This window comes from Coffea arabica, chromosome 4e, assembly GCF_036785885.1.
Source record: "Coffea arabica cultivar ET-39 chromosome 4e, Coffea Arabica ET-39 HiFi, whole genome shotgun sequence".
In the NCBI taxonomy this organism is placed as follows: domain Eukaryota; kingdom Viridiplantae; phylum Streptophyta; class Magnoliopsida; order Gentianales; family Rubiaceae; genus Coffea; species Coffea arabica.
Genome location: NC_092317.1, coordinates 43,669,841 through 43,682,833, shown reverse-complemented (window position 1 = coordinate 43,682,833; position 12,993 = coordinate 43,669,841).

The following is a 12,993-nucleotide window of genomic DNA, read 5'->3' as shown; positions in this document are numbered from 1 at the left end:
GTGCAAGAAATAGTTCGAAAAGTAACATTGAAAACAGTTGGGGAATTACTCACCAACCACAGCTCCGGTCCTCATCCATCATTGATAATTTTTTATCAAGCTCAAGCCGTTCAATTCAAAGCCAAAGCAACAAATGCTCTCAAAGATCGGACAGCATTTCCCCTTACGTTCTTTATTTTCCATCCTACAACAATCACCAAATCCATCTCAATTTAACCATAATCACACATATACATCATAGACCATTAAATACTCTTAATTAGGGTTGCAATACCCCCTTCAATCTTAACCAATAAGGCCTCAAATTCGAAACCCTAGAACTGAAATTTACACCCACAAGCGGAAATTTTCCGTAGGAAATCACATCTAGCATATACAAGTTCCATTTCACACACCACCAAGCTATCAATCCATGGCATATGCTTAAGCATCAATTAAAGACATAAACTTCACCAAAAATTTGAAATTCACCATAAACTACTTCAACCCATGAAATATTCTCATAAACCACATATTTTGCAACTCTAAAACACAACTATGCTAGTACAACTAGTAAAGAAGGATTTCTAGCAAAGATTACCTTGAAAGCTCAAGAAAATGGTAGTTTAGAACTTGCCCCTCCAAAACAACTCCACCAAAAGCTTTAAACCTCCTTAAAGAGCACTTGTATGGAATAGATTGCAAAACTAACGGTGAAATCTCAAGATTTGGTGAAGGAAATCAAAGGGAAAGAAAATGGACTTTTCTCTCTTGATTTTGCCTCTCAAAACAGCCGACCAAGCAAGGAGAAGAAATGAAGAAAATATCAGCCAAAACAAGATAAGAATGAAAGAAAAACAGTCGGTGAAAACTGGCTGCCGAGGTGCCACGTCACAATCCGGCCAAGATTTGGCCGGATTTCCGGCCGGATTGCTGGTCGGATACAAGACAGTGGCGAAATCAAATTTTTTCCAAACCCCAAGCCAATCCGGCCAGGTATCCGGCCAAGAACTGGCCGGATTTCCGGCCGGATTCATCAAAAATCAATGTTCACCAAAAATTTTTTTCCTTTTCTTCTTCTTTCGGGCGTCATATAAGTAAATTTCAAATATTAGTAAGAATTCACACAAAATAAATTGAATGAGATTCTGACCATCTTTGCCTTCCTCCTCCTCTTCTTCTTCATCACTATCAACTTCAGTTTCAAGTTTAAAAAAATGAGACCCCGACCTCTTCTTTGCCTTCCTCTTTCCACTGCCACCGTCATAATCCTCATTATCATCGTCTTCCTCCTCTCCCTTATCATCTTCCTCCTCCAAATCATCAATAAAATCCGATCTCCGCCGTTATCATCTCGTCATCGTACTCCTCCTCTCGTCTTCGCGGCATCGCAGATCTCACTTCGTAATTCTCCTTACAACTGCAATTATACTCTTCGCAATGCTTGATTATGTCAGTCGCTGATTACAAACATGACGATCTGTGAAACCTTAAATGCAAAATTTGGGGATTTTGAAAACAGAGAGAGAGAGAGAGAGAGAGAGAGAAAGTGGAGTATATTATTCTTGTTAATTTATGATGAGGAAGGTTAGCGGCGGACGGACTTGGGTTGAGCTACCATTGCAGTGAAGATTGAGAAAACAGAATTTGAGCTCGTCGAGCGTAGTAGGCTATCACCACACAAACATACAGTAGGCCGTCAATTATTGACTTTTTTTTATAGCACCATAGACATTATTATTAAACTTTTATAACAAGGAGCGCACTCTATTTTTATCAATTCTTTAGCTCTTCAATATTGCATCAGTTTTACAGTACATGTTTTGTTCCACTTTTACCCTTTACTCACCCGTGCATACTTACTCTTGACTATTTCAGCTCCATATCCTCTGAATTTGCAACCCAGCTTTTCACTGAACCTCTCTGTTGCTATTTATTTTGTATGAGCAATATTCAAAGCTTGAAGACGTCTGAATAGCTTTACATTGATCTTAAATCAAATTAAAAAAAAAAAACCTTAAAGCCTACTGGACCTCTAAGCCTACAAGATATACATGAGTCTAATCTACTCCAGTGTCAACTGCAGTACACTCACATGTAATACTTCTGCACATTTTCAGCCCCACATTTTGAAGTAAAAGACATACAAAAAAAAAAAAACAAACCAATACTATGCACACGTGAATCATATCTAATTACTTTCATAGCAAACTAATTTCAAACAAAGCTCTTGCACATACAAATTTCCATCTATAATTACATACATAACATTCCCAGCATACCAAACAACGTAAGCCAACAACAATTGCTATTCCATAAACACTTTCTTATCCCAAATCATAAACAACCCAAACCCTCACCATTCAGCCTGTAGCCCAAACAATACCATCTCCCAGCAGCTGTTAGCAAATATAGAACTCACCAACATTCAAACAAATCCAAGTGTCCTTGAATTTGTCAACCATCTTATTTCTAAAAAAAAATAAACAAACACTTGAACTTTTTCGCCTGAAAAATGAAATACTAAACTTGTTTGGAGCATTTTACAACACACCTGCATGGACACCAACGTTTGAAGCTACTTTAGAAACACATCAATCATCACAAATGTTGTAGGAACTTGCAGAGCAAGCTAGGGAGAATGTTCAGAACCAACATGAAGAAGCAACGGCGCAAAATTAGTACTTTAGAAGTTCATTTCAAAATCTGTTGCTCCAACCTTTTATTATCTGCCTAAAATACTCCATCTGTTTTGCTTTTGATCTTCTCAAAACTTTCATCTTTATCTAACTCATTTTACTATCGTTATTTCATCTTTTTACTTCTGTAAAACAATTTTCCCTTGCTTCTACCTAGTTGTAATCATTATAAATCTCATTCTCACATATATCTTTTATCACAACACACATTCATTTGAAAACTCATAAAAACACTACAAACATATCCAAGATTCACAATACAATACTTATAAATAAGATACTCATAAGTCTAATTTATCACAAAACAGCATAAGCTCCTGCTATTCTTCAGTTTGAAAGATTTCCAGCAAACACCATCTCAAAAAAGCTTCAATAACTCATATTGCTCCCTCTGAAACTCACCACGACAACCTAAACAATCAAAATTATTAACTATAAGTAATTATCATCAACAAAACAATTTCAGCAATAACCAATCTATATTAATGCTTTCTTAAAAGTGTATGCTACCTTTCAATCACTTTGATTACCAAAACTATCAGTGGACGGTGGACTAGGATGAAAATACTTCTCTTCCAGTACCTCAAGTCTTATTTTTCTAGCAACCAGTTGTAGAACCGGATAATTTCTTCCAGTTCTAAGAGCAGCTTCCAGAACTAAACTCCAATCATCATGCTTATAAAACTCCTTGAACAAGTCACATAATTCATTTTTCAGCAAAACATTTGCAACCTGAACTCGAGCAACAGGTTCAGCCGGTCGATTACGGCATCCATGTTCCATGGGATAAGCTACTCTCCGTACACCTGCTAACTCAATTATCTCCTCGTTTATCTCTGGATAATAAGGATGAACAGTTGGAAACCTAGAATTTGCACGTGTCATCTAAAAAAACTTTGCACAAAACAACAACCAAATGCAGATATCACTTTGTCTATCACTCTTTATATTCCCTTATTCTTATCCTCACAGATATGCTTACACATATCATATATCATATATATAAAACATTCTATACAACTCTAACACCTAAAAGATAACCACACCAAAAGAAGAGAAAAAACAGTCAAAACATGTGAAAGTTTTAGAAATATGTGAAAGCTGATAACTACTAGAGTACAAACTAGAAAATTGTTTAAACACTTCAAACACAACTAAATTCAAGCAAATACACTTACTAATCAACTACAACTAAACTCCTTCCATTAGATAAATCTTCCACCGAATACAAGCTAAGAAATATGAGCAAAACAAATGCACGAATGATTACTTGTGATTGAACTAAACTCCAATTTTACATCTGCCACCACAACTCAATCACTTCAACTACGTCATTTCAATTGTCCTCTTTCACTTTTAACTTCCTTTTCAAAAAGCAGGCTTTCTCCCTCTCCTTTTCTCTCATCACCTGCAACGCTGGATTCTACAATCAGGTATGTAAACTACAACTAAACCATTAAGCTTATATACATACTGCTCAATCCTTCATACTCATGAACACCAACTTTAAAACTCAAATTAATACTTACACTCAATTCTTGTAACTTTATACCTCTTCATATTCCAAATATCTCTTGATATCTTCTGCTATTATATATTGTTGTATCTCTTACAATTATATCTCTTGATACCTCTTGAGGCAGCTTAAAAATGGACCGCAGCTTCTTAACTTTCAACAATCTTAAGCCAGAAACAAAAAATTGGACTGTAATAATCCAAGTTGCTGAAAAGCTAAAGCAACAAACTTCTAAAACAGGGAATCCATATCAAAAGATGTTACTCCTTGACACCGAGGTACAAAAATTCATTCACGTACTATTCTATTAACTGCATACATAAATACTATGACATCAATATTTTGAAACAGGGAAACAGCTTAAATGCCCTCATCTATGGTTCGACATCAACTTCTTCAAAAGATTCTTTATCCCAGGAAAAAGATACATCATTTCAAATGCTAGAATTCAATATACTGATATAGGGGTGTGCAAAGTCGAAAAATTTCGATTTCAAAATCGATTTCGAATTTAATTCGGAATTTCGAATTCGGAATTTCGGTAATTTGGTAGTTAATTCGGTAATTCCGATTTCGAATTGGTCGAAATCGGATCGAATTCGAAAATATAATTTTTGAAATCGGAATTACCGATTTCGAATTGGATAATTCGAAATCGAAAATTCGACATTGAATTCGAATTATAATATTTATATATAATATAATAGTTTTTAACAAAAACCCTAATCTATTAACTCACCTCACTACCTCAGGACTCTTCCGCCGCCTGACTCCGCTGTCTCACAGACTCACGCTCTCACTCACCTTCCTTCGTCCTTCCTAGTTCCTCCACCTCCAGCTCAGCTTTGCCGCTTCTTCCTTTCTTCCTTCCTCTCACCTTCCTTCTTTCGGCCCTTCCACTGGGGTGCTTTGCCGCCTAATGTGCTGAACCTCCATTGACCTCGAGTCCATGACCCGCTGCCCCAATTTCTCCCACCCAGCAAAACAGTCCAAGGCACTGAAGGCAGAAAGCCAAGAACTAAAGCAAAAAATTTAGCTAATCTCCGCAGAGTTTGCAAAGGAGGCAATAGCTTGGATTCTTCTGAAGAATACAGCCTAAAGCGGCAAGGCGGAGACCAGAGACTGATGGGTTTTCATATACTCCCATGTTTCTGCAGCCACAAAACAAAAGTGAAACAAACAATATTATACTAATATCAATTTCTCCGACCTTTTTCTTCTTTTTTTTTCTGTTTTTTGGCCAGTAGAATTTTTTTTTTTTTTGAAGGAGGAAAAGAACTGTAAGTGACAATTAATTTCACTGATTATTTTGCTAGCTCGATTTTCTTCTGGAGAACAATTCATCCAATCATTTATTCTTATTGGCTGGTCATTTACCTCCTAGTTGAAAACAACGAAATACGACAATTTTTCTGGTAGAAGAAGGGAGGATAGCAAAGAAATCGGTGAATTCGGAAGTAACCGAATTCCGAATTCAATTCGGTATCAAATTCAAAATCGGTGAATTCGGAAGTAACCGAATTCCGAATTCAATTCGGTATCGAATTCGAAATCGGAATTAGCCATTTCGAAATCGAATTCGGTTGAAAAAATTTCAGCCAAAATTTCAAAAATTTCCGATTTCAAACTACCGAATTACCGCTTTCGAAAATTGAAAGATACTGCACTAAGGAGAACGAATATACATGGATAATAGACAATTCATCAGTTGTCCAGGCAGTAGATGAACCGAAGCCACCAGCTTTCCCACCTATCTTCACATTTGCCTCTTTCAACAAGCTCCGCCATACAGATGACAACACTGAGATAAGTAAGCATCTAAACATTATAACCACTTTTTGGTCAATCAGTATTCTTAGCATTAATGCTCACATACGCATTCTAAAACAAGATGTGATAGGAATCGTCATCCATGTTGAACCAAAAAGCTTGTGCTGATCGATCACAAGTATGACTTAACTATATACTCATTCTATACCAACGATAACAACTATACCATTATACATACACTATCTAACAAAACTACATACAGCTCTATGCCCGTAGCACTGACTCTGTGGGGCGACTACGAAGCAAAAGAAGGACAAATATTGGCTGACAAAATCCACACTTAACCAATACTTGCAGCTATCAAAATAAAAGTCACTTCTTACCACAGTATTATTCTCAATCCTTACTATACTCTACTCCATGCACAACAAACTACTATATTTGCAATAGTTATACTAACAAATCAAATAAACAGCTATGAACATGTCCACCAAGTTTACAACAACACTTCTCATCAATCCACCCCTCGAAGAATCTGTGCCGCTAAACCAATGGTAACTAATTAGATTATCATGATTATTATCCTTCCTCGTTCATTACTCATATATACAATCAATAGGGCAGCAAAAAATCAAGCTATCATAGCAAACCTCAAAGCACAAAGAGCCTTTCTCGATAGAGCGAAGCTGCTTCCAATTCCTGATGCTGAAGATGTAACTACAATCAAAGACTTTCTGAGCTTTCCGCAACAAAAAGCATACTGGGTACAAGGAAGAACCACACTGCTAGACAAGAGCCAAAAGCTGTGGTACTATGCTTGTCCCCAGTGTCACAAGTCCCTCAGATCACAACCTAACTGGCCAATCATTTGTACCTCTTGCCAGAAGCACATCAACGTTGTCACAAGGTTCAATATCTCCAATTCCAACTTTAATTACTCAATACTACAGCAATTAATAACTCACACATTACTCAACAACAGGTGCAAGCTAACAATACAGCTTACAAACAACTCAGGAACTCTCACACTTGACCTTTATGCACAAGATGCAGAACAACTGCTCCCCTTCAGCATAACAGATCTCCAAAAAGAAGAGAATCAGGTATACACAATACAATCCTTCCTTTACAATCACTAAAACAACCTCTATTCTGAATGTCTACTCAATTAAACAGAATACTATGCTCTGCGACAATCAACAAAACTACCATTGCTTGTTTCTTGAAGAAGGCAACAACAAACTACACCACATTCAACAATGACAGGTGCACTGCTATCATAGCCCACAAGATTGATCCAACACGTATTGCAGTGCCACCAATCAACGAAAACCAACCAATGGTTCCACATGAAAGCACAAAGGCACGTGAAGAAATTGCTCAAACTTCTACTAAATTACTAATAGTTGACCTTTCACCTGCAATTGCTCAAGCTTCTACTCAAGTTCCACCAAAAGCTACATCAGATTCGCTTCACATCAACCTCCTTGACTCACTCAAAATTGTAGAAAGTCCCACAAAGAAACAACGTGTTACATCATCCAAGAAGCAAGACTAATGCTGCAGAATATACAAATAGAATGCCTTGCTCTTCCTTTTGAATCATAAGCATACAATCTCATGTCGTGTTTTGCTATCTTGTGCCATATCTTTTGAATTAGCTACTGCTTTCCTCTTTTGTATTAGTACTGCAGTACCCCATCTTTTGTATCAGTACATAGCTACTCTTATCAACTAATGTATATTGCTTTTGCATGCTAACTAAGTATCTTTTCTATCAATACTTAGCTACTCTTATCAACTAATATATACTACTCTTGCATGGCGGGGAAACTTACTAACAGGTCTAAAGCTCCCACGCCTTGCGTGGGAAGCCAAACCTAGTATATATATATATATATGTGAGCTGTTAAGCTAATACACTTTGATTCTCGATCGTGGGATGCCCTGCTGTCTTCCCTTTCTCCGTCTTTGATTAATAGTATATTGGATCCAAAGAAGATCCTGAGATCTCAAGTAGGCTGTCAGCATCGGTTTTTCCTTTCTCTTTTTATTTTTATTTTTATTTGTCAAAGGTCAACTTCTATACATTCCTTCTCTTTTTAATTAGTTAAGTTGTAAAGTTACAACTTTGCACCATCTGGTCAATCAAGGGGTCTATTTGGCAAACAAATTTTTGGCCAAGTGTGTCTTCTATAAATTTTTTAATAATTTTATTTACAGTAATTGATGAGAATATAGAGTCCAAGGCCCATTCCATTCAAGCACATGGGGAATTGGAAGATTCAAGTAAAGACTAGTTCGCGGAGTACTAGCTTGCTAATTAGGGTTTTAGTTTCCATTATTAGTTGTTTGTTAGCATTAATAATTTCGGTCAATTTTCACTTCACTTTGGCCGAATTTGGAGTCTTAATTTTAGTCAATTAGTTGTTAGACATTTTCGCCCTTAATGAAGGGCAAGGTCGTCCATTGGACATTCTAGGGTTTGAGTCCTGTAAGGCTATATATAGCCTAGGTTTTCATTCATTAAAGGACAATTCAGATTTTATAAAATATATGTGAGTTATTTCACTTTCTCTTGCCTCAAGAGAATTTCCTTTGAATACTTGAGAATTAATCTCAAGTTGTTCATCGAACTTATCAATCAAGTAGTCTCCTTGATTGTGGCGTTCTGCTATCTATACTTTTGGTTCACTAAATTTGCTAGTCGTGGGTTAAGGAATCTCCTTAGTTCGTGGCTCGTGATTCTAGAAGGGTCAAAGTTCCGCCAATCATCCCAACTTGGTGTTCGTCTAGATCCGTCTCACATCAGTTGGTATCAGAGCTAGTCGACGACATCAAGTATATCCCGTTGAGTTTGTTCGTAAGCTTCCTAATCAATTTTATTTTGCAAATCTGGTCGTGTCTCTCTTTGTGTCAAGTCCGATTGTTATTACAAAAAAAAAAAAAAAAAAAAAAAGGTACTGTAGCATCGTACTGTTCATCGCTACTGTAGCGATACTGTTCACCGCGCCGCACTGTAGCGACACTGTTCATCCCGAAAAAAAAAACTTTTGTTCATAACTTGTGTTTCTTTCTTATTTTGGTGTCTTGTTATATTGTTCTTGAAGTTTTGTGTTGGTTTAGAGTAAAAAAAAAAAAAAAAAAAATCCAGCCGCTAGGGTTTCCTTGGGCGCAAGTTTCTTGCCAAATCTGTCCAAACTTTAGTTTATTCCACCAAGTTGTTTTAATTAATTTCCTAAACTGATTTTGTGGTTGAACTTGTTTGGGGTTGAAATCTTGGAGAGGGACTACAATAATCTAGGGTTTCTTGAGTTCCTTGAAACTAATCTTGAAGTCTTGAAACTTTGATACATGTCTTGATAGTTGTTGGAGGATTGAAGGAGAACATTGGTTTGACATTAAATTCTGGAATTTTACCCAAGAACAGCCGAGTAATTGTGTGTTCTTAGAGTCAAAAAAAAAAAAAAAAAAACAAAGGGCATTCGGGTGACAAACCACAAAGGAGGAAGCCGCACTTTTATTTGCCAATTCTGTCTTGTTGCCATTGTTCCAACAAACCAGAAAATTACATCAAGAAAAGCATACTCAAAAGTTTTGACCAACCTCCTCTTGAAAATCTTGCACACCTTGGGTCTTGATCACTTGTATCACCCGTTGAGATTTTTGAGGAACTTGACCATCTTGGTTCTTGAATATTTGCACCTCCCTACGTATAAACAGTTTCTTGTACGTCCTTGCATCCATACGGGGCTTTCTTGGCTTAGGAGTAAACCTCTTGGAAGTTTCTTGAGCAGGCCGCTTGGGGTATTCTTGGGTGACGTTGCTTGAGTCATCTTGTGAAGCCATTGTTTAGCACCAAGCGTCAAAACTGTCCTTGTGTGGAGCAAAGAGGGGAGGGCCGAGTTGTTGTTCTTGAGGGAGAGTAAGGGACGAAAATTTTGAGGGGATTTAAGAAGAGGTAATTCTGGAAAATTTTGGGGTTAGGAAGCTACCAAATCTGGGAAAAAAATTTAGGAAATTCCAGCCGACTTTGAGGGGAATTCAAGAAGACAAGAAATCTGGAAATTTTTTTAGCTACCAAATTCTGTTTTGCAGCCGACTTTGGAAGGTTTAAAAGGAGCAGAAATCTGGAAATATTTTTAGCTACCAAATTCTGTTTTGCAGCCGACTTTGGGAGGTTTCAAAAGAGAAGGAAATCTGGAATTTTTTTTGGGAACAATTCTGATTTGTTATAGCCGACTTTAGGAAGGTTTTTGGAGAGGGAATCTAGAAAAATTTTGGTAATAATTCTGTTTGGTTAGCCGACTTTAAGGAAATTTCCAAATAAGTCCAACACCTAACTTGTTTTCAAAAATCAATTGGGCAATTAAGTAAAGCACTTGGGAACTCCATCATCGTACTTGGACTTTCTTTTTCTTTGTACATCAATTCTTTCCTCTTCCATTCCTTATTCATTACTTGAGCTTTCCATTTCTACTTTTTGTTTCCTTGTTCCTTTGATACAATTGGGAGCTATTTTGATTAAAGTTTGATTGAACTTCCTTGAGAAAATTTCTGATTTCTTCAAAGGAAACAAACAAGTGGTTTGAGAAGTGAATTGGTGAGAGCATTAGAGTGCCATACACACTTGAGTGAAAACACGAGAGGAGTGAAACACTTAAGGGAGCAAGTGAGGCATTTTCTACTAACAATTTGTCAAGTTTTGCAGGTTTCACCATGTCTCAGGAACATGAAATTACCATTGCTCAGTTATCACTTAAAATGGATAATATGTGGAAGGAAATGCAGAGGAGATTTGACCAAAGGTTGGAAACAATCCATGAGCAAATTGATCAACTAAGTTCGTCTAGGGCTTCTTCTAGGAAATCTAGGGGAAAATTCACCCTGGGGGAATCTAGTGACTCCAATGCCGATTCGGAACATGAGGCATACGAGCAAAGAAGACCAAAGCGAAACACAAGAGCAATCGGTGATGCCATCAAGGGGATTAAGATGAAGATTCCTCCTTTCCAAGGCAAATCTGATCCGGATACATACCTTGAATGGGAAAGTCGAGTGGAGCTAGTATTCGATTGTAATGACTACACCGATGCACAAAAATTGAGACTTGCCATAGTAGAATTCACCGACTATGCCATAGTTTGGTGGGAACAAGTGGTTACAAGCAGGAGAAGGTGTGGAGAACCACCTATAACCACTTGGACTGAGCTCAAGAGACTGATGAAGAAGCGATTTGTACCAAGTCACTACCATAGAGACTTGTACCAAAAACTTCAAACCTTGACACAAGGTCAACGCTCAGTTGAGGACTACTACAAGGACATGGAAATCTCCATGTTGAGAGCTGATATTCAAGAAGATAGAGAGGCTACAATGGCAAGATTTCTCAATGGTCTGAGGGTCGAAATAGCCGATCAACTGGAGCTTCAATACTATGTGGAGATAGAAGATATGGTGGAGAAGGCTATCAAGATTGAGCAAAGGCTCAAGAGGAGGGGTACAACCCAAAATTATAACCCTCATCCACAAACATTTACTCGACCATTCCAGCCTAGCAGGGAAGAGAGAGGTTCGAATACTTGGACCACTCCAAAGCCGAAGCAAGATCAAGGGTCAAGCTCACGGCCACCTTTTACTAAAGCCGACTCCAAGGTTGTTTCAAAACCAACAATTGAAACTTCAAAACCTAGGAATCGTGACACCAAATGTTGGAGGTGTCAAGGAATTGGGCACATTGCAAGCCAATGTCCAAATCCAAGAACCATGCTTGTGCTACCAAATGGAGACATTGTCACTGATGATGAAGAGGAGGAGTACAAAGACATGCCTTCCTTGGTTGAAGAGGAAGATGAGATAGAGGAAGTTCCAACTCAAGACAAAGTTGGATTGGTAGCAAGAAGGGCACTAGCTACGCAAGCTAGTAAGGATGAACTTCAACGTGACAACATCTTTTACACTAGGTGCCATGTGACCAACAAGGTATGCAGCTTGGTGATTGACCCCGGAAGTTGCACTAATGTTGCTAGTGCATTGATGGTGGAGAAACTAAACTTGCCAACTAGTGAGCACCCCCGTCCCTACAAGCTTCAGTGGTTAAACAACAGTGGAGAGGTACGTGTTCTTAAACAAGTTCTGGTTACTTTTCGCATTGGTAGGTATGAAGATGATGCTATGTGTGATGTAGTACCAATGCAAGCTGCACATATACTCTTAGGGCGTCCTTGGCAATTTGACAAAAGAGTCACTTTTGATGGTTTCTTGAACAAATACTCTTTTATGCATAATTGTAAAAAGATTACACTTGCACCTCTTACACCTCAACAAGTACATGAGGATCAAGTTAGTCTACAAAAAGAGTATGACTTGCATGCTACCACCAAGAAGGACAACGCCAAAGCTAAGAAATTAGTGTTGGCCGACCCTTCTTCAAGCAAGTTGGATCACTCTCATTCGGTCTTCGAACCCGCACAGGAGAGAAAACCCAGCATGCTTGCCAAGGTGAAAGATGTGAGAAAGGCCTTGCATTCTAATCAGGTTTTATTTATTTTATTTGGCAAGGAATCCTTACTCACTAATGCTCTTGATGCTTCTTTGCCTAGTGTTATTACTAACCTCTTACAGGAGTATCAAGACGTCTTTCCTGAGGATATACCTAATGGATTGCCTCCATTAAGGGGAATTGAACATCAAATTGATTTCATTCCTGGATCTTCCCTTCCAAACAAGGCACCATATAGGACCAATCCTGAGGAAACCAAGGAGCAACAACGACAAGTGGAGGAGTTGCTTGGTAAGGGTGGGATTCAAGAGAATCTAAGCCCTTGTGCTGTACCAGTTCTACTTGTTCCAACCAGCACTAGTCGGGTTACAATGGCCTTTGATGCCGCTTTTGCACGTCTTGATGAGTACAACGCGCAGCCCAACCAAACCTTGGTTCACCGGGCGTCCGTTCACGGTCCACCCATAGGCTTGAGACGTCACTTGTGTGGCCATTATCATGGAACTCTTGCTGTCCGCAACATGTAT